At 37.6% G+C, this 27,903-nt stretch overlaps 1 pseudogene; it reads left to right on the forward strand.

Moving 5' to 3' along the window:
• Nucleotides 1-203: 203 nt before the first annotated feature.
• LOC140877759 (auxin efflux carrier component 1a-like) lies at nucleotides 204-26,028 on the forward strand (annotated as a pseudogene).
• The last annotated feature ends 1,875 nt before the right edge of the window (nucleotides 26,029-27,903 follow it).

Below are 27,903 nucleotides of genomic sequence, written 5' to 3' on the forward strand. Positions count from 1 at the left end.
AAGCTGAACCATTAATCTGCGTCCTGAAATAAACAATACATACATACATATTATATATAAATATATATTCCCATTTCTTTATTCTTTCTTTTCTCTACACATGAATTACAAATACCATTCTACGTACGTCCTCCCTCTTCTGATAATTCATTATAATTAGCTTTCAAGATATATAGTCGATCCGATTTCCATCTTCAATTAAAATGATATCTTTATCCGATTTTTACCATGTTAGGACTGCAGTGGTTCCACTGTATATAGCCATGGTTTTAGCCTACGGTTCAGTGAAATGGTGGAAGATTTTCACGCCAGACCAGTCACTACAACAAAAATCACAAACACAACACTTAAAAAACAACGCTTTTAATGAAAAAGGTTGTCTTTTTTAAAAAGACAATTCTTTTAAGGAAAAGCGTTGTCGTTATATATTTTTTATTAATCTAAGACAACGCTTTTTTTAAAAAGCGTTGTCTATAAACGTTTTTTTGGGTCAAAAACAACGCTTTTAAAAGTGTTGTCTATTAGCGTGTTTTTTCCTATGTATTACAGCACTTTTTTAAAAAGTGTTGTAGAATAACTATTATTTTTATTTAAAATAAATAATACTATTTGCTTATCAGATCCCCAAACTTAAAATAAAAATAAATAATACTATTTGCTTATCAGATGTTGGAAAAATAGTGTTCAGATCAATCAGAATTGATACCCGGTGCAGCGGAAGTTTTAAAGTTTTATATGGAACGATTCCATATCATGGGTATCAAAACTTTACGATTAAATTGTGCGTGTAAAAATTAAATAACAATTAAATTTTTACCTTGAATCTCGAAACGAGATTATGGACACCAACAGATAACTCTGCTCTTGTTGTATATCTCAGGAACTGATGGACGAACAATTCTTCAATCAGGTCCACGAACAGAATTCGAATCCCTCTGACAGATTGCACTAGAAAATCTATCAGAAGTTTCTACGAAGAGAATTAACGAATTTGATCCGTTAAACCAGACTGCAAATTCGAAATTCACAGGCTGGAATTTTCGAACAGAGAGAGGAGAGGGGGCGGCCACACCTAGAGAGAACAACTAGGGTTTTCGAAAATTTTGTGACCTCTGTTGTGTGTAATTTCTGTACTGCAATAACTTATTTATAATGTGGGCTGCTAACAGCTTAGGGCCCATTAGTCATAAGTTCAAGCCTGACAAGCAAAGCCTGCATATTCAGAAATTAATATAAACTTCATCGTGACTCAGATTGATAAACCAATTTCACCAATGTGCACAGAAACCATTTCTGCATCTTTTAAAGTCAAGATAAATTTTCTGAATCTGAATTCAGTGATTTCCAAAAATGCCCATCCCTATGTCATTTTAGGAAATCTTACTCTTCTACTCTGATATAAGAAGTCCTACTTCTTTGTTCATTAAATTTAACTCTTTAAATTTAACTATCTCAACGGAAATTAGAAATCCATTACTTGTGTGACCCTCAATGGTTCAGGGATACAGCTAGCCGTGGGCTCATAACTCCTTGTGACTCGGAACAACAATTTCCGACTTGCCCATCGAATCATGGTAAGAGCGCCTAGCAACATCGCCCCATGATTCCCTAGGTATCACTGACAGTGCCTGCAAGAACCAATAGATTTTGGTTAGCGTACAGTACGGTCCCTTCATCCATATATCCCGATCGAATCAACAACTATTGGTAAATCGAGAGTCGTTCGAGATTCGATAACTATGCAATGCATCTTGAAGATCAAATAGTGACATCGCATGTGCTACTAAGAAACCATTTCTTAAAACACATCATGTACTTTGGCCAGAGATTCGTCACACTAATATCTCCTCAGATTGCATAGGATATCCACACTAGCAAGTATGTGGTGAATCCTTGACAACAAAGCATCGACTCCTATATGTGTCATAACTGTACCCAATACCGACACCTGATGACCCCAATAGAGTCGGTAAACGAGTCAAAGTATAGTACTAGCATATAGAATCTCAATGATATTTCAAGTAGTAAGGACTAATGGTGTACAACCAAAACCGCGGACTTTATCCACTCGATAAGTGATAACCACTTGGAAAGTCCGGATAGGGTAGTTCGATCATTCATCGTATGAATATCCATTTGTATGCTTTGAACATCTCTATGTATACCAATGAAACGTGGTACTCGGCATCGCAAATGCTAGTCTCAATCTCGAGCGATCCTTATCCTTATTAACGGACGGCTCAATCGACTAAGAACTGTTTAGAATATACAGTGATTATAAGATGTGTTTCATGATAGTCATCCCCATGTGCCACCACATCTTACATACACTATAGTATATTCAAGGTCTTCATCTAAACATCTTATAGTATGTCACAACATAATAATATGATAAAAGATAAAGTAAATGCCATTATAAAAGTGTAAATTATATTAAACAAAAGATTGTTTATACATAGAGTCATTAAAGCCCTTAGCCACAAGTTGGCTCATCGGGCACCCACTCTTTCAATCTCCCACTTGCCCTAAAGCCAACTAGTCATACTACGTAGTCTCATTGCTTCGCGATGTTTGTCAAATAATGGTCCTGGCAAGGGCTTAGTAAGTGGATCAGCGATATTGTCTGCAGAGGCCACTCTCTCGACAGTGATGTCTCCTCTTTCCACGATCTCCCGGATGATGTGGTATTTCCTCAGTACGTGTTTGGATCTTTGATGAGACCTTGGTTCCTTTGCCTGAGCAACGGCACCCGTGTTGTCACAGTACACCGGGACTGGACCAACAGCTTCAGGAATGACGGCCAACTCTTGGACGAAATTCCTCATCCAAACGGCCTCTTTAGCAGCAGCTGATGCCGCAATGTATTCTGCCTCAGTGGTGGAATCCGCTGTGGTGTCCTGCTTGGAACTCTTCCAAGAGACAGCACCGCCATTGAGCATGAACACAAATCCAGAGGTTGACTTCGAGTCATCCACGTCACTTTGGAAGCTAGAGTCGGTGTAGCCTTCCAATCTCAATTCTCTTCCTCCATATACCATGAACATATTCTTAGTCCTTCGTAAGTACTTAAGAATGTCCTTCACTGCTTTCCAATGCATTTGACCGGGATTGTCTTGATATCTGCTCGTGACACTCAGAGCAAATGCTACATCCGGTCTGGTAGATATCATCCCATACATGATACTACCTATGGCTGACGCATATGGTACATGTGTCATTTTCTCTATCTCTTCATCAGTCTTGGGACACATGGACTTGGATAGAGAAACTCCATGACACATAGGTAGATGTCCTCTCTTGGACCCATCCATTGAAAACTTTTCAATATGGTTTCGATGTAAGTTGATTGAGTGAGTCCTATCATTCTTTTAGATCTATCTCTATAGATCTGAATTCCTAGAATATAGGATGCCTCACCTAAATCCTTCATCGAGAATCTACCTGATAACCATATCTTTGTTGACTGCAACATCCCTACATCATTCCCAATGAGTAAGATGTCATCAACATAAAGTACTAAGAATGTCACAGCATCCTTAACTACTTTCTTGTACACGCACGGTTCCTCCGGGTTCTTGATGAAACCAAAATTCTTTATTGTTTCATCAAATTTCTGGTTCCAACTTCTTGATGCTTGTTTGAGACCATAGATTGATCTCTGAAGCTTGCATATCTTATGCTCGCTTTCCATGGATGTGTATTCCTCAGGCTGCGTCAATAGATCTCTTCCTTAATGTTTCCATTAAGAAATGCAGTCTTTACATCCATTTGCCATATCTCATAGTCATACCAAGCAGCTATGGCAATAAGAATTCTTATGGACTTGAACATTGCAACTGGTGAAAAGGTTTCATCATAGTCAACTCCTTGTCTTTGAGTATAACCTTTCGCCACCAATCGTGTCTTGTAGGTCAATACCTTACCATCAGACCCAAGCTTTCTCTTGTAGATCCATTTACACCCTATTGGAACAATTCCATCGGGAGGATCTACTAAAGACCAAACTTGGTTTGTATGCATCGAATCTATTTCCGACTGCATAGCTTCAAGCCATAAATTTGAATCCGCATCAGAAATTGCTTCCTTGAAGTTTCTTGGATCACATCCAACGTCGGGTTCATCTTGATCCCCTTCAAGAAGAAGACCATATCGAATAGGAGGTCTAGAATTCCTCTCGGATCTTCTAGGTATAGGCGTGTCCTCTGAAGATTCTTGAGGTATGGGATCATTATTTTGTATTTCGGGTTCTTCTCGAATTTCTTCGAGTTCCTGTAAGAGTGGGTGCCCAGTGAGCCAACTGTGTGGCTATGGGCTTTGATGACTCTTTGTATAAACAATCTTTTGTTTAATATTATTTACACTTTTATTAATGGCAATGACTTTATATTACTTCATATTGTTATATTGTGATATACTATTGTTGTTTTTGATAAAGACCTTGAATATACTATAGTGTATGTAAGATGTGGTAGAACATGGGGATGTCTATCATGAAATACATCTTATAGTCACTGTATATTCTAAAACCGTTCCTAGTCGATTGAGCCGTCCGATAATAAGGATAAGGATCGCTCGAGTTTGAGACTAGCATTTGCGATGCGGAGTACCACGTTTCATTGGTAGGGAACATGGAGATGTTCGAAGCATGCAAATGGATATTCATAGGATGAATAATCGAACTACCCTATCCGGACTTTCCAAGTGGTTATCACTTATCGAGTGGATAAAGTCCGCGGTTTTGGTTGTACACCATTAGTCCTTACGACTTGAAACATCATGGAGACTCTATATGCTAGTGCTGTGCTTTGACTCGTTTACCGACTCTATGGGGTCATCAGGTGTCGAGATTGGGTACAGTTACGACACATATAGGAGTCGATGCATTGTTGTCAAGGATTCACCACATACTTGCGAGTGTGGATATCCTATGCGATCTGAGGAGATATTAGTGTGACAAATCTCTGGCCAGAGTACTTGATGTGATTTAAGAAATGGTTTCTTAGTAGCACATGCGATGTCACTAATTTGATCTTCAAGATGTATTGCATAGTTATCGAATCTTGAGCGACTCTCGATATACCAATGGTTGTTGATTCGATCGGGATATATGGATGAAGGGACCGTACTGTACGCTAACCAAAATCTACTGGTTCTTGTAGGCACTATCAGTGATACCTAGGGAATCATGGGGCGATGTTGCTAGGCGCTTTACCATGATTCGTTGGGCAAGTCGGAAAGTGTTGTTCCGAGTCACAAGGAGTTGTGAGCCCACGGCTAGCTGTATCCCTGAACCATTGAGGGTCACACAGTGTAATGGAGTTTTAATCCCCGTTGAGATAGTTAAATTTAAAGAGTTAAATTTAATGAATAAAGAAGTTGGACTTCTTAAATAAGAGTAAGGGAGTAGGATTTCCTAAAATGACATAGGGATGGACATTTTTGGAAACCACTGAATTCGGATTCAGGAAAATTTATTTTGACTTTAAAATGTGCAGAAATGGTTTCTGTGCACATTGGTAAAATCGGTTTATCAATTGGAGTCACGATGAATTTTATATTAATTTCTGAACGAGCGGGCTTTGCTTGTCGGGCCTCAACTTATGACTAATGGGCCCTAAGGTGTTAGTGGCCTGCATTATAAATAAGTTATTGCAGTACAGAAATTACACACAACAGCTCATTATTTTTGAGAAGCAAAAATCGAAAACCCTAGCCTCTCAAAGTAATAATCGGCCGACCCCTCCCTGTTCTCTGCCCGAGAAATTCCGGTCTGTGATTTTGAATTGCAGTCAGGAATAACGAATCAGATTCGTTTAATCTCTTCGCAGAAAAACTTCTGATAGATTTTCTAGTGCAATCTATCAGAGGGATTTAAACCCCATTCGTGGACCTGATTGAAGGAGTTCATCAGTTCCTGGGAGATACAAGAAGCGCAGAGAAATCTGTGTGGTGTCCATTAATCTCGCTTCGAGATTGAAGGTAAAATTTAATTAATTGTTATTTGAATTTTACACACACAATAATTTAATCGTTGAATGGTTGATACCCACACCATGGAATTGTTCCATGATAAAAATTTTAAACTTCCGCTGCACCGGGTATCAATCGTGATTGATCTGACCAACGGTTTTCCAACAGTGGTATCAGAGCCAGGTTGCTCAGATCAAACGATTAAATTAATCGATTGTACAAAATCTTTGAATCTCGGTTTTTGGAAAACAAAATAAATATTTTTAAATAAAATTTTTTTTTCCGGGGCAAAACCCGGGCAGCGATTGGATTGCTGCCCCGGGCGGCGCACGGCGCCGCCCAAAGGGGGCGCATGGCGCCGCCCAGGACGGCGACCGTCGCCGCCCAGGGCGGCGCACGGCGCCGCCCAGGGCAGCAATTGTTGCTGCCCTAAGGGGGCAGCCGGGCTGCCCCGGCCCGCGCCCCGGGTGCGGGCCGGCCCGGGAGTGTCCCGGGCGGCCCGCGGGAAAAATTAAATTTTTATTTAAAATTAATTTTAATGTGATAAAATTTTATTTTGGTCCGGTCAAAAATTGTTTTTGATTGGTTCACGAGATTTCGGATCGAATTGTTCGAGTCCGTAAATTTTAAAATTGATTTTTGGATAAATTTGAATTTTTGGAAAATTTTAATGTTTTATCCGTAAATTGAATTTTGAAATCAATTATTTTGGTACAATTGATGATAAGATATGATCTTATGATATATTGAGTAAAATATGATTTTATTTGTAAAAATTGGATTTTATAAATAAAATATGATTTTATTTGATATAGAGATAAAATATGATTTTATATGTGAAATGAGATTTTATATATAAAATATGATTTTATCTTGTTTAAATTTGAATTGCCACAGCATGTTATCCAATAAATTAATTTTGAATTAAATGTTATTGGATAAGGATGATCGATTGCCATGACCAATTTTGTAGGTGTATGTTAGGAATTTACATTTTGTTTTTATTGTTGTTGGTTTTATTAATGGGCCTGGTTTATGGCCCGATATGAATGCCATATGTAATAAAAGTGGGCTTGGTTTATAGCCCGTTTCCACCCCTAAAAATGTATCCCCTACTTGTCATTGTTATTTATTGTAAATACATTAGATTTAGTGGGAGATCAAGATTTGAAGACGGTGGGCCCAGCAGACAATAAAGACTGAAGAAATGTAAATTGGAAGCACATGTAATAGGATTGCATTGCATACTGCATATTACCTAGGATTGGACTAAGACCCGTGATTGACAACCACGGGTCAATTAGAAATGGAATCGATCATCCTATATAATATTTGATATTATGATTGTATGCATGTTTAGACATAATTGCGTGAATCCGGCAAGCATGCAATAAATTAAATATGATGAGACAAATATTTTTATAATTAAAAATCCCTCATTTTAAATATGATTTAAAATTTATATCAAGATAAATAAAGGAAATTTAAATTTGTTTAAATGTTCCCACCTTCCATCAACGGTCAATGTATGTGATGCTACCCGCGGATACGGTCCGGCTCATATTATTGGGGGGGCCCGTCCGTCGGAAAGCTGTACATTGGATCGACAAATGTTGTAAGTTGGGTGGAACTCCCATGGGATCGGCTCATATTATTGGGGGATCCACATGGCGACCGTCCATCACAACTTAATATTGATGGGTCATCTTGACATGTCACTTTAAACGGCGTCATATTATTGGGCCCTTATTGGACATGAGGTAAACACATGGGGGTTGCTTTGGAAGCAATTGGGCTCTACCTTTTGAGAATTATGGTTGGCTGATATTATTCGGGACCATAAGTTTGTCAATTGGACTCCATGTTCTCACTAAGGAAAAAGTTTCCCGTTTTCACTAGAGGGTGGTGAAATCGTTAAAATAGTGGGAGTGAGATTCATAAAATTAAATTCGCCTATTTTATGTCTTAGTAAATTATTAAACAATCATTGATATATGTCTGTTTTTCTTTTCAGTATTTCATACAATGAATTCGCGAAATCCATTATTCTCGATCCTCGAACAAAACAAGTTGACTGGCGCCAACTATACGGAATGGTTCCGGAAGTTGAAGATTGTCTTAACTTCGGAGAAAATGCTCTACTTGTTAGAGAAAGCACCTCCGAAGGAAGCACCAGCTGACATAAGTCCGGAGGAATTGGCCAAACTTGATGCATGGTGTGACCATGACATCAAGACCAAATGCTATATGCAAGCCTCGATGTCTGATGAACTCCAGAGGCGATTTGAGGACACGGTGAATGCTGCTGACATTCATGCGCAACTCAAGGAACTTTTTGGGGCTCAGTCGAGGGCTGAAAGGTTCGCTACTGTTAAGGAGTTGATGACGTGCCGCATGCGTGAAGGGACTTCGGTCCGTGATCATGGGGTACGAGTGATTTGGCTCATACAGAAGTTGGCGACCCTAGATTTGGTGTTGGAGCATGAACTCAATGTGGATTTATTGCTTCTGTCTCTTCCTTCTTCATTTGATGGATTTGTGATAAATTTTAATATGAACAAGATAGAGGCCACCCTAGAAGAGATGGTCAATATGCTCGTTACATATGAATCCACACTTAAGAAGGATAAGCCAGCTTTCTTGGTGGGCTCCTCATCTTCTGCTAAGAAGGGGCCAAGTATGAAGGGCAAGAAACGTTCTACCCCACCCAAGAAAGTCGAGCCCGAGAAGAAGCAAAAGACAAAGGCTTCAAACAATGGAAAATCCAAGGATGTTTGCCATTACTGCAAGAAGCCGGGTCATTGGAAGCGCAACTGCAAGGAATATCTTGAGCAGTTGGGAACTGCAAAGGGTATGTTCTATATTGAAATAAACATGTCACTTAATACAACTTCTTGGGTATTGGATACCGGATGTGGATCTCACATTTGCAATGATTTGCAGGTGATGACAAGAAGTCGCAGGCTTAGAATGGGTGAGACCCAGCTGAGGCTCGGGAATGGTTCCAGAGTTGAAGCTACAGCCATTGGAGATGTTTGTTTGACTTTGCAGAACGGTTTTAAATTATTGTTAAGAGATGTTTTATTTGTGCCAGATTTAATTAAAAACATTATTTCTATTTCTATGCTTGATAGAGATGGTTATTCTTGCAATTTTGTGAATGGGATTTGCAATATTTACAAGAATGAATGTTTAATTGGAAATGGACAACTTGAAAACGATCTATACAACTTAAAACTAAAAGACGTTCCAGTGAATTATGTTGATAAACCGGCGACAACAAACAAAAGGAAAATCGATAGTCAAAACCCGGCGAACCTTTGGCATGCTAGGCTAGGTCATATTTCCTCAAGGAGGATGAACAAGCTAGTGGGAGAGGGCATGTTTGATATGTCTGATATTAACTCTCTACCTACTTGTGAATCCTGCCTAAAAGGAAAAATGACTAAATCTCCTTTTAAGGGGAAACCTGAGCGTAGTCAGAATCTGTTGGATTTGATCCATACAGATGTTTGTGGTCCATTTAGAGTAGGGACTCAACATGGCCACGCCTACTTCATTACCTTTACTGATGATTATTCAAGGTATGGGTATTTATATTTAATGAAATATAAGTCTGAAGCATTTGAAAAGTTCAAAGAATTCAAGGCTGAAGTAGAAAACAAGCTAGGAAAAAGTATTAAAGCACTTCGATCGGATCGAGGTGGAGAATACTTAAGTACCGAGTTTTTGGACTATCTAAAAGAGAATGGGATTCTCTCTCAGTGGACTCCTCCTATGACACCACAGCTTAATGGTGTATCGGAGCGTCGTAATCGAACTTTGTTGGACATGGTTCGATCTATGATGAGCTTCACTGAGCTTCCACCTTCGTTTTGGGGCTATGCGCTTGAAACGGCGGTATTGTTGTTGAACAACGTCCACACTAAAGCAGTGGACAAAACACCATACGAGTTATGGAATGGCAAAGCTCCTAAGTATTCGTACTTGAGGATTTGGGGATGTCCTGCTTACGTGAAGCGGACAGTGGGAGATAAGTTGGATAATCGATCCAGCTTATGTTATTTTGTAGGGTATCCGAAGAATTCAATCGGATATTATTTCTATTATCCTGCTGAAACAAAGGTGTTTGTTTCTAGGAATGCCACCTTCTTGGAGAAGGAGTTCTTATTGGATAAGAAAGGCGAGATGATGGAACTCGAAGAAGTTCGAGAAGAACCCGAAATACAAAATAACGATCCTACACCTCAGGAACCATTGCTGGACACGCCTGCACCTAGAAGATCCGAAAGGACTTCTAGACCTCCAGTTCGATATGGTCTTCTTCTTGAAGGGGATCAAGATGAACCCGACATTGGATGTGATCCAAGAAACTTCAAGGAAGCAATTTCTGATGCGGATTCGAATTTATGGCTTGAAGCTATGCAGTCAGAATTGGATTCGATGCATACAAACCAAGTTTGGTCTTTAGTAGATCCTCCCGATGGAATTGTTCCAATAGGGTGTAAATGGATCTACAAGAGAAAGCTTGGGCCTGATGGTAAGGTATTGACCTACAAGGCGCGATTGGTGGCGAAAGGTTATACTCAAAGGCAAGGAGTTGACTATGATGAAACCTTTTCACCAGTTGCAATGTTCAAGTCCATAAGAATCCTGATTGCCATAGCTGCATGGTATGACTATGAGATATGGCAAATGGATGTGAAGACTGCTTTTCTTAATGGAGACATTAAGGAAGAAATCTATATGAAGCAGCCTGAGGGGTACACATCCATGGGAAGCGAGCATAAGGTATGCAAGCTTCAGAGATCAATTTATGGTCTAAAACAAGCATCAAGAAGTTGGAACCAGAAATTTGATGAAACAATAAAAGATTTTGGTTTCATCAAGAACCCGGAGGAACCTTGCGTGTACAAGAAAGTAGTTAAGGATGCGGTGACATTCTTAGTACTTTATGTTGATGACATCCTACTCATTGGGAATGATGTAGGGATGTTGCAGTCAACAAAGATATGGTTATCAGGTAGATTTTCGATGAAGGATTTGGGAGAGGCATCCTACATTCTTGGGATACAGATCTATAGAGATAGGTCTAAGAGAATGATAGGACTCACTCAATCAACCTACATCGATACCATATTGAAACGGTTTTCAATGGATGGGTCCAAAAGAGGACATCTACCCATGTGTCATGGAGTTTCTCTATCCAAGTCTATGTGTCCCAAGACTGATGCAGAGATAGAGAATATGACACATGTACCATATGCGTCAGCTATAGGTAGTATCATGTATGGGATGATATCTACCAGACCGGATGTAGCATTTGCTCTGAGTGTCACGAGCAGATATCAGTCTAATCCTGGTCAAATGCATTGGAAAGCCGTGAAGGACATTCTTAAATACTTGCGAAGGACTAAGAATATGTTCATGGTGTATGGAGGACGAGATCTCAAATTGGAAGGCTATACCGACTCTAGCTTCCAAAGTGATATGGATGACTCGAAGTCAACCTCTGGATTTGTGTTCATGCTCAATGGCGGTGCTGTCTCTTGGAAGAGTTCCAAGCAGGACACCACAGCGGATTCCACCACTGAGGCTGAATACATTGCAGCATCAGCTGCTGCTAAAGAGGCCGTTTGGATGAGGAAGTTCGTCCAAGAGTTGGGCGTTATTCCTGAATTTGTTGGTCCAGTCCCGGTGTACTGTGACAACACGGGTGCCGTTGCTCAAGCAAAGGAACCAAGGTCTCATCAAAGATCCAAACACGTACTGAGGAAATACCACATAATCCGGGAGATTGTGGAAAGAGGAGACATCATTGTCGAACGAGTGGCCTCTGCAGACAATATCGCTGATCCGCTTACTAAGCCCTTGCCAGGACCATTGTTTGACAAACATCGCGAAGCAATGGGTCTACGTAGTATGACTAGTTGGCTATAGGGCAAGTGGGAGATTGTAAGAGTGGGTGCCCAGTGAGCCAACTGTGTGGCTATGGGCTTTGATGACTCTTTGTATAAACAATCTTTTGTTTAATATTATTTACACTTTTATTAATGGCAATGACTTTATATTACTTCATATTGTTATATTGTGATATACTATTGTTGTTTTGATAAAGACCTTGAATATACTATAGTGTATGTAAGATGTGGTAGAACATGGGGATGTCTATCATGAAATACATCTTATAGTCACTGTATATTCTAAAACCGTTCCTAGTCGATTGAGCCGTCCGATAATAAGGATAAGGATCGCTCGAGTTTGAGACTAGCATTTGCGATGCGGAGTACCACGTTTCATTGGTAGGGAACATGGAGATGTTCGAAGCATGCAAATGGATATTCATAGGATGAATAATCGAACTACCCTATCCGGACTTTCCAAGTGGTTATCACTTATCGAGTGGATAAAGTCCGCGGTTTTGGTTGTACACCATTAGTCCTTACGACTTGAAACATCATGGAGACTCTATATGCTAGTGCTGTGCTTTGACTCGTTTACCGACTCTATGGAGTCATCAGGTGTCGAGATTGGGTACAGTTACGACACATATAGGAGTCGATGCATTGTTGTCAAGGATTCACCACATACTTGCGAGTGTGGATATCCTATGCGATCTGAGGAGATATTAGTGTGACAAATCTCTGGCCAGAGTACTTGATGTGATTTAAGAAATGGTTTCTTAGTAGCACATGCGATGTCACTAATTTGATCTTCAAGATGTATTGCATAGTTATCGAATCTTGAGCGACTCTCGATATACCAATGGTTGTTGATTCGATCGGGATATATGGATGAAGGGACCGTACTGTACGCTAACCAAAATCTACTGGTTCTTGTAGGCACTATCAGTGATACCTAGGGAATCATGGGGCGATGTTGCTAGGCGCTTTACCATGATTCGTTGGGCAAGTCGGAAAGTGTTGTTCCGAGTCACAAGGAGTTGTGAGCCCACGGCTAGCTGTATCCCTGAACCATTGAGGGTCACACAGTGTAATGGAGTTTTAATCCCCGTTGAGATAGTTAAATTTAAAGAGTTAAATTTAATGAATAAAGAAGTTGGACTTCTTAAATAAGAGTAAGGGAGTAGGATTTCCTAAAATGACATAGGGATGGACATTTTTGGAAACCACTGAATTCGGATTCAGGAAAATTTATTTTGACTTTAAAATGTGCAGAAATGGTTTCTGTGCACATTGGTAAAATCGGTTTATCAATTGGAGTCACGATGAATTTTATATTAATTTCTGAACGAGCGGGCTTTGCTTGTCGGGCCTCAACTTATGACTAATGGGCCCTAAGGTGTTAGTGGCCTGCATTATAAATAAGTTATTGCAGTACAGAAATTACACACAACAGCTCATTATTTTTGAGAAGCAAAAATCGAAAACCCTAGCCTCTCAAAGTAATAATCGGCCGACCCCTCCCTGTTCTCTGCCCGAGAAATTCCGGTCTGTGATTTTGAATTGCAGTCAGGAATAACGAATCAGATTCGTTTAATCTCTTCGCAGAAAAACTTCTGATAGATTTTCTAGTGCAATCTATCAGAGGGATTTAAACCCCATTCGTGGACCTGATTGAAGGAGTTCATCAGTTCCTGGGAGATACAAGAAGCGCAGAGAAATCTGTGTGGTGTCCATTAATCTCGCTTCGAGATTGAAGGTAAAATTTAATTAATTGTTATTTGAATTTTACACACACAATAATTTAATCGTTGAATGGTTGATACCCACACCATGGAATTGTTCCATGATAAAAATTTTAAACTTCCGCTGCACCGGGTATCAATCGTGATTGATCTGACCAACGGTTTTCCAACAGTTCCATCATCTCGCCTTTCTTATCCAATAAAAACTCCTTCTCCAAGAAGGTGGCATTCCTTGAAACAAACACTTTTGTTTCAGTAGGATGATAGAAATAATATCCGATTGAATTCTTCGGATACCCTACAAAATAACATAAGGTGGATCGACTATCCAACTTATCTCCCACTGTCTGCTTCACGTAAGCAGGACATCCCCAAATCCTCAAGTATGAATACTTAGGAGCTTTGCCATTCCATAACTCATATGGTGTTTTGTTCACTGCTTTAGTATGAACGTTGTTCAACAACAATACCGCCGTTTCAAGAGCATAGCCCCAAAACGAAGGTGGGAGCTCAGTGAAGCTCATCATGGATCGAACCATGTCCAACAAAGTTCGATTACGACGCTCCGATACACCATTCAGCTGAGGTGTCATAGGAGGAGTCCACTGAGAGAGAATCCCATTCTCTTTTAGATAGCTCAAAAACTCGGTACTCAAGTATTCTCCACCTCAATCTGATCGAAATGCTTTAATCCTCTTACCTAGTTTGTTTTCTACTTCAGCCTTGAATTCTTTGAACTTTTCAAATGATTCTGACTTATATTTCATCAAATATAAGTACCCATACCTAGAATAATCATCAGTAAAGGTAATGAAGTAGGTGTGACCAAATTTTGTACCAATACTAAATGGTCCGCAAACATCCGTATGGATCAAATCCAATAGATTTTGACTACGCTCAGGTTTTCCTTTGAAAGGAGATTTAGTCATTTTTCCTTTCAGGCAGGACTCACAAGTAGGTAGAGAGTTAATATCAGACATATCAAACATGCCCTCTCCCACTAGCTTGTTCATCCTCCTTGATGAAATATGACCTAGCCTAGCATGCCAAAGGTTTGCCGGGTTTTGACTATCGATTTTCCTCTTGTTCGTTGTTACCGGTTTATCAACATAATTTATTGGAAAGTCTTTTAATTTTAAGTTATATAGATCGTTTTCAAGTTGTCCATTTCCAATCAAACATTCATTCTTGTAAATATTGCAAATCTCATTCACAAAATTGCAAGAAAAACCATCTCTATCAAGCATAGAAACAGAAATAATGTTTTTAATCAAGTCTGGAACAAATAAAACATCTCTCAAAAGTAACTTAAAATCGTTCTGCAAAATTAAATAAACGTCTCCCACAGCTTTGGCTTCAACTCTAGAACCATTTCCGAGCCTCAGCTGGGTCTCACCCATTCTAAGCTTGCGACTTCTTGTCATCACCTGCAAATCATTGCAAATGTGAGATCCACATCCGGTATCCAATAACCAAGAAGTAGTATTAAGTGAAACATTTATTTCAATATAAAACATACCCTTCGCAGTTCGCAACTGCTCTAGATATTCCTTGCAGTTACGTTTCCAATGACCGGGTTTCTTGCAGTGATGGCAAACATCCTTGAACTTTTCCATGTTTGAAGCCTTTGTCTTGTTCTTTTTCTCGGGTCCGGTTTTCTTGGATGGGGCAGAACGTTTCTTACCCTTTGTACTTGGCCCCTTCTTAGCAGAAGAAGAGGAGCCCACCAAGAGAACCGGTTTATCCTTCTTTAAAGTGGCTTCATAAGTTACAAGCATATTGACCATCTCTTCAAGGGAGGCCTCTATCTTGTTCATATTGAAATTCACCACAAAACCGTCAAACGATGAAGGAAGAGAGAGAAGTAATAAGTCCACATTGAGTTCATGCTCCAATACCAAATCAAGCGTTACCAACTTCTGAATGAACCAAATCACGCGTACCCCATGATCACGGACCGAAGTCCCTTCACGCATGCGACATGTCATTAACTCTTTTACAGTAGCGAACCTTTCAGCTCTCGATTGAGCCCCAAAAAGTTCCTTGAGTTGTACGTGAATGTCAGCAGCATTCACAGTATCCTCAAATCGCCTCTGGAGTTCATCAGACATCGAAGCTTGCATATAGCATTTGGCCTTGATATCATGGTCCCACCATTTATCAAGTTTGGCCAACTCTTCCGGACTTATATCAGCTGGTGCTTCCTTCGGAGGAGATTTTTCTAACACGTAGAACATCTTCTCCGAGGTCAAGACAATCTTCAACTTACGAAACCATTCCGTATAGTTTGCGCCAGTCAGTTTATTTTGTTCGAGAATAGAGAATAGTGGATTGCGCGAATTCATCTTAATGAAATACTGAAAAGAAACAGACAATAATCAGTGATTGTTTAATTAATTTACTAAGACATAAAATAGGCAAAATTTATTTTATGAATCTCACTCCCACTATTTTAACGATTTCACTACCCTCTAGTGAAAAACGAGAAACATTTTCTTTAGTGGGAACATGGAGTCCAATTGACAAACTATAGTCCCGAATAATATCAGCCAACCATAATTTTCAAAAGGTAGAGTCCAATTGCTTCCAAAGCAACCTCCACGTTTTTACCTCATGTCCAATAAGGGCCCAATAATATGACGCCGTTTATTGTGACACGTCAAGATGACCCATCAATATTAAGTTGTGATAGACGGTCGCCATGTGGATACCCAATAATATGAGCAAATCCCATGGGAGTTCCACCCAACTTACAACATGTGTCGATCCAATGTACAGCTTTTCGACGAACGGGCCCCCCCAATAATATGAGCCGGACCGTATTCGCGGGTAGCATCTCATACATTGATCGTTGATGGAAGGTAGGAACATTTAAACAATATTTAAATTCCCTTTTAATCTTGATATCAATTTTAAATCATATTTAAAATGAGGGATTTTAATTTTTGAAAATTTGTCTCATCATTTAAAATTTGTATGCTTGCGGGATTCATACAATTTAGTCTAAACATGCATACAACGATAATATCATATATTATATTTTAGGATGATCGATTCCATTACTAATCGACCCGTGGTTGCCAATCACGAGTCTAAGTCCAATCCTAGGTGATATGCAAGTATGCAATGCAATCCTATTACATTGTGCTTCCAATTTACATTTCTTCAGTCTTTATTGTCTGCTGGGCCCACTTTCGTCTTCAAATCTTTATCTCCCACTAAGTATAATGTATTTACAATAAATAACTATGACAAGTAGGGGATACATTTTAAGGGGTGGGAACGGGCCATAAACCAGGCCCACTTTTATTACATATGACAATTCATATTGGGCCATAAACCAGGCCCATTAATAAATCCAACAACAATAAAAGCAAATGTAAATTTCCTAACATACACCTACAAAATTGGTCATGGTAATCGATCATCCTTATCCAATTATATTTAATTCAAAATTAATTTATTGGATAACATGCAATGACAATTAAATTAAAAAGGATAAAATCATATTCCATATATAAAATCTTATTTTACATACAAAATCATATTTTACCTTTTTATCAAATAAAATCATATTTTACATATAAAATCCAATTTTATACATAAAATCATATTTTACTCAATATTTCCATAAGATCATATCTTATCATCAATTGTACCAAAAATAATTAATTTCATAAAATCTGATTTAACGGATAAAATCTATAGATTTTCCAAAAATTCAAATTTATCCAAAAATCAATTTAAAATTTCGGACTCGAACAATTCGATCCGACGCCTCGTGGACCAATCAAAAACAATTTTCGATCGGACCAAAAATAGAATTTTAACATATTAAAATTTTAATTAAAAATAAAAAATTAATTTTCCCGGGCCGCCCGGGACGATCCCGGGCAGCCCGCGCCCCAAAAGGGGCTCGGGCCGGGCAGCCCATCGCTGCCCCTTGGGCAGCGACGATCGCTGCCCCGGGTTTGCCCATTAATTTTAAATTTTTAAAATCCTTTTGTTCAAAAAAAACCAAGGCTTAAAAATTTTGTACAATCGATTAATTTAATCGCTTGATCTGAGCAACCTAGCTCTGATACCACTGTTGGAAAACTGGTGTTCAGATCAATCAGAATTGATAACCGGTGCAGCGGAAGTTTTAAAATTTTATATGGAACGATTCCATATCATGGGTATCAAAATTAAATAACAATTAAATTTTTACCTTGAATCTCGAAACAAGATTATGGACACCAACAGATAACTCTGCTCTTGTTGTATATCCCAGGAACTGATGAACGAACAATTCTTCAATCAGGTCCACGAACAGAATTCGAATCCCTCTGACAGATTGCACTAGAAAATCTATCAGAATTTTCTACGAAGAGAATTAACGAATTTGATCCGTTAAACCAGACTGCAAATTCGAAATTCACAGGCTGGAATTTTCGAACAGAGAGAGGAGAGGGGGCGGCCACACCTAGAGAGAACAACTAGGGTTTTCGAAAATTTTGTGACCTCTGTTGTGTGTAATTTCTGTACTGCAATAACTTATTTATAATGTGGGCTGCTAACAGCTTAGGGCCCATTAGTCATAAGTTCAAGCCTGACAAGCAAAGCCTGCATATTCAGAAATTAATATAAAATTCATCGTGACTCAGATTGATAAACCAATTTCACCAATGTGCACAGAAACCATTTCTGCATCTTTTAAAGTCAAGATAAATTTTCTGAATCCGAATTCAGTGATTTCCAAAAATGCCCATCCCTATGTCATTTTAGGAAATCTTACTCTTCTACTCTGATCTAAGAAGTCCTACTTCTTTGTTCATTAAATTTAACTCTTTAAATTTAACTATCTCAACGGGAATTAGAAATCCATTACTTGTGTGATCCTCAATGGTTCAGGGATACAGCTAGCCGTGGGCTCACAACTCCTTGTGACTCGGAACAACAATTTCCGACTTGCCCATCGAATCATGGTAAGAGCGCCTAGCAACATCGCCCCATGATTCCCTAGGTATCACTGATAGTGCCTGCAAGAACCAATAGATTTTGGTTAGCGTACAGTACGGTCCCTTCATCCATATATCCCGATCGAATCAACAACTATTGGTAAATCGAGAGTCGTTCGAGATTTGATAACTATGCAATGCATCTTGAAGATCAAATAGTGACATCGCATGTGCTACTAAGAAACCATTTCTTAAAACACATCATGTACTCTGGCCAGAGATTCGTCACACTAATATCTCCTCAGATTGCATAGGATATCCACACTAGCAAGTATGTGGTGAATCCTTGACAACAAAGCATCGACTCCTATATATGTCGTAACTGTACCCAATCCCGACACCTGATGATCCCAATAGAGTCGGTAAATGAGTCAAAGTACAGTACTAGCATATAGAGTCTCAATGATGTTTCAAGTAGTAAGGACTAATGGTGTACAACCAAAACCGCGGACTTTATCCACTCGATAAGTGATAACCACTTGGAAAGTCCGGATAGGGTAGTTCGATCATTCATCGTATGAATATCCATTTGCATGCTTTGAACATCTCTATGTTCCATACCAATGAAACGTGGTACTCGGCATCGCAAATGCTAGTCTCAATCTCGAGCGATCCTTATCCTTATTAACGGACGGCTCAATCGACTAGGAACTGTTTAGAATATACAGTGATTATAAGATGTGTTTCATGATAGCCATCCCCATGTGCCACCACATCTTACATGCACTATAGTATATTCAAGGTCTTCATCTAAACATCTTATAGTATGTCACAACATAATAATATGATAAAAGATAAAGTAAATGCCATTATAAAAGTGTAAATTATATTAAACAAAAGATTGTTTATACATAGAGTCATTAAAGCCCTTAGCCACAAGTTGGCTCATCGGGCACCCACTCTTTCATCAGATCCCCAAAATCTCCAAACCCCTTCTCTATTTTCTTCTCCGATCCCTTTCTTCTTTTTCACTCTTTCAATTCAAAACTTGCTTTCTCCTTTTTCTCTCGATTTTTGCTGGTCTTGCTCGATTCATCATACGATTTTTCAAGTTATCTCCGACAAACCCTAGTGTCCTTCGAGCTTCTCCTCCTTCAATGGCAGTATGAGCTTGGCAGACTAGGGCAAATATTCGGGCAAGTCTCGGCGGATTGGTCAGCGCCACACAGCACCCCACTCAAGCCTTTTCTGTTTCACGTTCATCCCCTGCAGAATGATTCAGCTTCTCTACAAATCACTGTCACCGATTTCCAATACAACACCTTTCAGGCCGTCAAGTCGAGTTTTTAGCTCAAGGACATGGTCAGCTTTCATCTTCTTCATCATCGTTTTAGTTATTTGTATTCAATTTATGTTCCATTTGTTGTAGGTTAAATGAATAAGTTGTTTTTCGAGCATTGTTCTTGTAGTTTTCAGAGAGCGTGAAATGGAGATTGGGTATCCAACGGATGTCAAGCATTTGGCGCACATAGGGTGGGATGGCCCCTCTGGGAATGCTCCCACTTGGGTATGTTTTCTCGTCTCTATTTCCTACAAGAATCATGATGCATTTTCTTGCTTTTTAAAACTTTTGTTGTTTTTTTTTTGTCGTGGATGCAGATGAGTGAGTTTAAGACAGTGCCTAAATTCACAACAACTTCCATTGGACATAGTGGTTCTACCCTCTCTCCATGGTCTTCTGTGGGTGTGTTCTTGCTTTTCTTGGCTTCTTTCTCTGTTTCCTCCACTTTAGTTTTACACGTGTGAAGCTTGCTAATGCATATCATACATTGGTACAAAGAGAATGGGACATTCGTGCATTTATTTTCTATATCATGTGCGATGTCTCTTTCATAAAAGATAAAGTGCCCATTGTATAGGTACTTGTATTATTCATTTAAGAGGAGCGTGGCTAATTATTTCTAAGAGCGCAATCTTTGCTACACACTTTTATTAACACATTTACTTGCATCTCTTTGGAGTTTGGTCCTTTAATGCTTTGATTCTTTGAGAATTATTGTTTCTGAGATCTATAGTTCCCATGAAAAGTTAGAATGTCTGATGGTAAAACAACTTTTGAAGGCAGTAACTATTGATTTTTGTGAACCAACATTTATGTATGCATGTAAATTTGTTGGATTTCCATTTTTTATGGATTTTTATCGATTTCCCTCAGTAAACTTGTTGACGGGACTGCTTGTAAGGCGATGGGAAGTCTCTCGCGGGAGCTCTATGCAAAATACAGAGTGGCACATAATTCACTTATTGAAGGTCACTAATCAATTACACTTGTATAAAGTATTACTTATTTACTAGAGGATCATGACACATATAATGCCGTGTTTTATGAAAAAATAATAGAATAAAATATTTGTTTTTTGAATTTTTTTAATGAAGATTATTGATGTTTTAAATTGAAATGACAGGACAGAAAATCAAAAATAAATGAAAATGTGGTACATATAGTGGATGGTTAGAGGATGTTCTTGGGATTATTAAAAAGATTCACTACTATACCAAAGTTATTTAGTAAAAGAGATTAAACTTTAATAAATTGTACATATGTCAAGCCAGTCCGCAAATGACATTTTGACAATTACATAGATGCAAACAAAATTTTATTTAGTTAAGAATTATTTACTTAATTGCAAAAAAATTTTATGTCCGTGAGGCAAACCATGTTTTTTTGTTTCCATCTTTGCAAATAGTTAGGGATTTGATTGTAGCAGAGCTGGCCAAAGGTGTTATGTCTCTCCTTGCAACAGAGGGTTTTGAATTGGCAGTGGATTTGCAGGTTCAAAATCATTTTTTGCTTTCAAGTGTTTTGTAAATTATTCAACTTCATGCAACAGGGAGTACCTATCAGAATTTGAAGTTTGCTATTTTGAGTGAATCCGATACATATGCATGGTAGGAAATCGAATCGAGGAACCATTAAAATGAGAATAGCTTTAAAGCCAATAATCTTAATCTTTGTATGTCATTATCTTCTTTATTTTCTCTTCTTAGTTTGCTCTCGTTTTTCTACATTTCAATATTTCTTGGGCCGTCATTCCTGGTCCACTTGGATTTTCAACATCTAGTGAATTTGCGGAGGTTCCAATGGCAAAATGCAGCTATGCCTTTCACACTATTTATAATGTCATTTCTTTATTATTCTTTCATTTTTCCTACAATGTCATTGCTTTATTATTCTTTCGTTTTCTCTGTAAAAGGAGTAGGCTTTACACCGAGGTTATTTGGGGAGATGAGATGATATCACTAGGGCCTAAGAACATGTCTAGAAGTGCATTTAAAAATAATATTTATCACTACATGTGAGATTGATAACGACATCTCAGATGTGCTTTGAAAATAATATGAAATTCTTATTTATTATTTGACATGCAAAATTGTTGTTCGTGGATGGAATTCAGAAATGGTAAAATTATTTTTGGCATTGGTGTAATCCTTTTATTTTGTTTATGTGGGATTGACATTAGTTCTGATATATCTGTATTTTTGAACTTAGTAGAAATTTGGATACAATTCATGTTTTCATAAAGAACCACTTGCTCGTTTATATACGTCTCTTTGTGTGGTATGCATAAATATTTAAGTTGTTACATATTTAACCTTATGTCATTACCTTTCACAACTCTTAGACTTAATTAAGTTTCTGTCATCGGATTTTCTGGAAAGTTTTGGCTCAGTTACATCCCCTTACCACTCTACGCACTTGTTACTCGAGTATTCAGCATATCAAACCATCCTAGTAAAATTGAACATTGATTAAATATAACTGTATATTTTATTTATTTTATTATAAGGGAACAAATTATAAAGCAGCCTTGATTCCAAAAAGAATAAGAGAGACAATCCATGGATGGGGAAGGGGAGCTAGGATAAGGAGAAGGCATGACCATTTCACTGATGATTCCAGTGTGCATACAGACACGAGCACAGTTGCATCAGTATAGGTATTTGCTTTTGAAAAAGGTGCAGAAATAAAGTTGCAACCTCATGTTGTTTGTTATTAGCATTGATTTGTTGGTTGCTAACCAGAGTTCTAATCAGATTGGTACTCCTTTCTTTCGGCCCTCTGGCTTCGGCTTCTTCCCCTTGTTTAAGAATTCAGAATCAGATATATAGCAATAGATGAATGAATAGCTCACAGTTTTGCATCTTTATTGTTAAATGCAACCAGTCAGAGAAGCTTAAGCAAATAGACAAGATAGACTCTAAAAATTCATATAAGGATTGATTGTTTTGTGGGTTTGGTTTGGGTTTCCTAATAGATTGAAGCATTAACAGAACTAACTATTGTTGAATAGAATGCATGCTTGTTTTTATGTTTTAGTTTTACATTAATGTATCTTTTGGTGTTTGAGGTGGTTAAATTTGTGTACTGTTGTGATGTTGTAGATACTTTTGTCAACTCGACATCACATTGTGCTAGTTATTCTCCCATTTTCAGGGTGCTCTTTTATTTCATGTATATGGTTGAAGAAGGTTCACTAATTTTACCCGGAGATGGTTCATGCAATTTAATATATTTCTCCATCTCTTTTGTTTTTTTGTCCTACGATCATACACGTAGCAGGGACAATGAGTCTATATAGTTGCAGAGTTGAGAAAATTTATGCTTAGAGCAGAACAACAATCATTGTCATTTTTGGTTCATGGAAAGTTAAAGTTCGAACATTCATTCACATGGTGATAATATTCATGATGTAAGTAATTTATTCACACTTCATTGTTGGTGTACATACAATTTGGTTGCTGCATTCATCTTAAGAATTCAAAATTTACTGCCAAAGTCTATGTACTCTGTCTGATAAATGGATCTTCTATTTCGGGTTTGAATTCACGATTGCAGAAAGTAACTTTTAAAATATAATTTAACTAAAACCTTCTTTTCCCCCTCTCATTTCTCTTAAAGTATATATTTTACATTTATCTCCCTTACATCTATATTTTTGACAGCTAGGTGTGGCAAAGCTGATTTTTTTTTCTTATATAGCTTTAGATTTTCTTTGTTTTCTGATTAATGTTCGTGAAGGATTAATATCAGGGAAGGGGTAGTAACATGAGATTAACCATTCCAGAAGTTGATCCATTATTCAACCAAGAGGCTCGAAATATTAGGAGGCAATCATCATCATCAGTTGCAGGGGGTTTACCTCCATTTGGCAGGTTCATTTTCAACAGTGTATTCTTTCTTCTGATTATTTTTACTTGATTCCAAGTTTAGTTCATAAACATGATATCATATTTCAGATTCTTTATCACTTCTGGGAACAATCCAACAACATAATTTTTTTAAATTCATGTTCTTTTACTGATAAATGTGTTTAAGTTTACTTTACATTTTAATCTATTCATATTTGTTTTATGTTTGTTTTTATTTTTAATAATTTACAGTATGGAGATACAAATTAAAGAAAAAGAGATTGTTGCGGCTTTTATGAAAGCTTGGGACGCTAACATGTGCTGAAAGAAGGAATCAAAGTTTTTCGAGATTAATGCATAGTTTTTTTCTAGTGTTTATTAATTAATTTAGAATTCGATTATTTTTTTATTTGAATGATTTATAATATTGGAAGATTGTATACTAAATTTTATTTTAGAAATTTTTGAATTTTGAGTGATTTATAATATTGAAAATTTGTGATTTAATTTTTTTTTTTGTTTAAAAAAAGACAACAATTTTTAAAGTGTTGTCTTTACCAGAAAAGACAACGCTTTTTTGAAGCGTTGTCTTTTCCAAATACAACGACGCTTAAAAAGCGTTGTGTTTTCCAAAAACGACAACGCTTTTTATAAAAGACAACGCTTAAAAAGCGTTGTCGTTTTTAGATACGACAACGCTTTTTAAGCGTTGTCTTTGACCATGGTCTTTTACAACACTGGCTACGACAACGCTTTTTCGGGGACATTAACAACGCGGAAAAAGCGTTGTCTTTAGCCGTTTTTCTTGTAGTGAGTGTTCAGGAATCAACCGTCCCTTTGCTCTCTTTTCACTTCATTTCCACCAACAATCCCTACACCATGAACCTAAGGTTCATCGCCGCCGACACGCTGCAAAAGCTCATAATGTGAGCAAGAGGGGTTGTTTGGAATGGACGATAACACTTTTCTCCCTTTCAACTCTCCCAAACACACTGGTCATGGGCATCCCTTTGCTCAAGGGGATGTACGGAGACTTTTCCGGCGGATTAATGGTGCAAATAGTGGTGCTTCAGTGCATCATTTGGTATACTTTGATGTTATTCATGTTCGAGTACAGAGGCGCAAAGATTCTAATCTCTGACCAGTTCCCACACACCGCTGCATCCATTGTAGTAGTAGTAGTACTGCAGGTGCAAGAAACTCAAACTTTGGTGGGGCAAATGATGCTTATGGTGGAGGGTCAAGAGGGCCTACGCCTAGGCCTTCAAATTTCGAACTGGGATTAATAAATCAAGATTAATTAATGGTGGCACGCAATATCCCGCTCCCAATCCTGCTATAGTACTCTCTGCAGTCTCACCCACAGGTAAGAGGACAAATATTGGGCAGCAGCAGCACCAAGATGCTCATATGTTTGTATGGAGCTTAAGTGCTTCCCCAGTTTCGGAGAATGTTTATGGCGGAGGCCATGCAATATTGGATTCACAACATGTTAATAATGGCAAAGATCAAGTTGTTAGAGATGACTCTCAATTCTTTTCTCTCTTCCTTTTTAATCCGAATAAGATCTTATGTTTTTCATCCATATTAATTTGTTAAAAAAAAAAGTGTGAAAATATAATACTGGTATTTGGTTAGCTTTTGAAGTACTACTTTTAGGATAAAGTGGTTTCTAATATAATTTCGGCCCCAATTTTTCGCGTAAATTAATTAATCTTGATTAATGTTGTATATATAGTTGAAGGGCATAGGGACAACCAAGAAGATTATAACTTGGAGAGGGATGAGTTGAGCTTCGGAAATAGAGCAAACGAAGGAGAAAAGAAAGTGAAAGTAATGCCTAGCTCCCACGAGCGTAATGACGAGGCTTATTTTGATCATGGTTTGGAGAAAGCTCATAAGGAATCCCAACACTTATTCAAGCCTAATCGGACTAACATGGTCTCTAGTTTCTTTCAGGTACAATCAAATAAATTCTTTATTGGATACACGGATAAGTCGACTTGATTTATATTTATATATATAGTGTGAAAAATAATATTTCTGGATAAAAAAATATTTTTCATAGGTCGGGTCAAGTAAAAAGATCTGTTTAACAAAATTAACGTTTTTGTGTTTTTTTTTTATTTTTTTGTGGTTTATTTTAAGATATTTATTTAAATTTTGAATTTAATTTTTCTTCTTAGGTGGCATGTTGAAATGCCTGCAATAATAGCGAAGTCCATTTCCATACTGTCTGATGCAGGACTTGGCATGGCCATGTTTAGTCTTGGTGAGTAATAATTAATAACTATTATAATTTAATAAACTTTACTTTAAAGTTTTTAAATGACATGGTTTGTTTAATCTAGAATGTGAAAGCAAGCATGCTAGAAAAGCAAAGCAAGAATACAGTGGTCATGATAACATGTCTGCATGCCTCTTTATTTTCCTTTTTTAAAATTTATATAATTGAGTAAGCATTCGTTCATGCGTGTATATTTTATTCCAATTGCATGCCATTATGTCAAAAATAATATTTTAATTAATTGCTGGGAAATGCTACATGTACACATTGAGTTACACATTATATATGAAATTACAAAATTATCCCTCCACTTGATTTGAAAAAAATCTTTCCAAAATACATTAAAGATATTTATGTAATTTCAAGTACAATATAACTCTCCGTGTACATGTAGCATCACCCACCAAATAAACACATGTGAGATAAAAGTCACCCCGAAAAACATGGCCATATCAGATACATATCGTCACAGTTGAAGCCTTAGCTTGTCAATATTTCTCTTACAAGTCAATGGCTCATCAATCTGCTTTTAATTAGCCAGCAGCTAATTACTACTTCACTTGTCGATTTTGATATACGAATAACGAGCCCACAATTATTTTCACTTTGGCTTAAGGTTTTTAAAAGCCACGTGAATTTAACACACAATTAAACTAATACATATATATACTAACTCCTAGACAGAGGCTATTAAAATGGGTCCGCCCAAACCATATATCCCAGCATGAAAAATAGGAGAGTAGAGTTAGTATTTGAATGACCCGTTTGAAACGGGGCCTAGAACCATATATCCCAGCATGAAAAATAAGAGAATGAAGTTAGTATTTGAATGACCCGTTTGAACGGGCCTAGACAGGCCAGCTCATTTGGGTCGCAGGTTGGGGCAGGAAGGGGAAGGGAGCGGTGGCCCATCCGACAGTTTTTTGTTTTTACAATTTTTTATTATGTTATTTCAATAGTTTTATGTATGAATGATGAACTTTGAGTGATTTATATGAGGGGCCGGGAAATGTTTTTTTTGGTTTAATATATTGTCCATTTTTGGTTTTGGTCCATTAAATTTTCAAATTTTTGTTTTAGTGCACTAACTTTTAATTTTCATTGATTTTGATCCAATTGTCGACGTGGCAGCTAGACACGTCAGCATTTTCCGGTGTCACGTCATCATTTTTCGATGTCACGTCAGCATTTTCCGGTGTCACATCAGCAGTTGCACCACAATACCCGAAAAGTAAAAGTTAGCATACCAAAACAAAAATTTGAAAAGTTAATGTATCAAAACAAAAAAAATAGACATGTTAAATGGACCAAACAAAAAATTTTCCTATTATATTATTTATAATGATTTATTATATTTGATGAAACTTGAAATAATTATATTATTTATAATGTTTTATGTATGTTGATGGATTTTGAAATATCTATATTATTTATTATTTTTTATGTATGATTTTTTTTAGAAAAAATAAAATTGTTTTTTTTAAAAAAATTTTAACAGATTGACTCACCAAACTTTTTGGACTGAAGTTTTCCCAACCCACTAAATTGGCAGGCCAGTACGAGATGGGACGGGCCCGTTTGACATCTGTACTCCCAAGATATAGTGGTCAACTAAGTAAAAGTGAAATAATTAATGAGGCATAGAAAAATTAGAATCTTTAGTTCCAAAGGAACAAATTTAGTCTCTAGTTTTCAATGAGCCCAAATCAAATGCCTACAAATTCCCCGGGGACTTGGGAAAAATCAACACTTATTTAGAAAGTTTATAAAAGTTGATATAACACATACAATTGAGATCGATCGAGGGCGTTCATGACGTGTAGTTCATTTGACATCAAGGTCTCAAATATAGGACGAGGTTTCGAGTT

The sequence above is a fragment of the Henckelia pumila genome, chromosome 2 (assembly GCF_033568475.1).
Source record: "Henckelia pumila isolate YLH828 chromosome 2, ASM3356847v2, whole genome shotgun sequence".
Classification (NCBI taxonomy): domain Eukaryota; kingdom Viridiplantae; phylum Streptophyta; class Magnoliopsida; order Lamiales; family Gesneriaceae; genus Henckelia; species Henckelia pumila.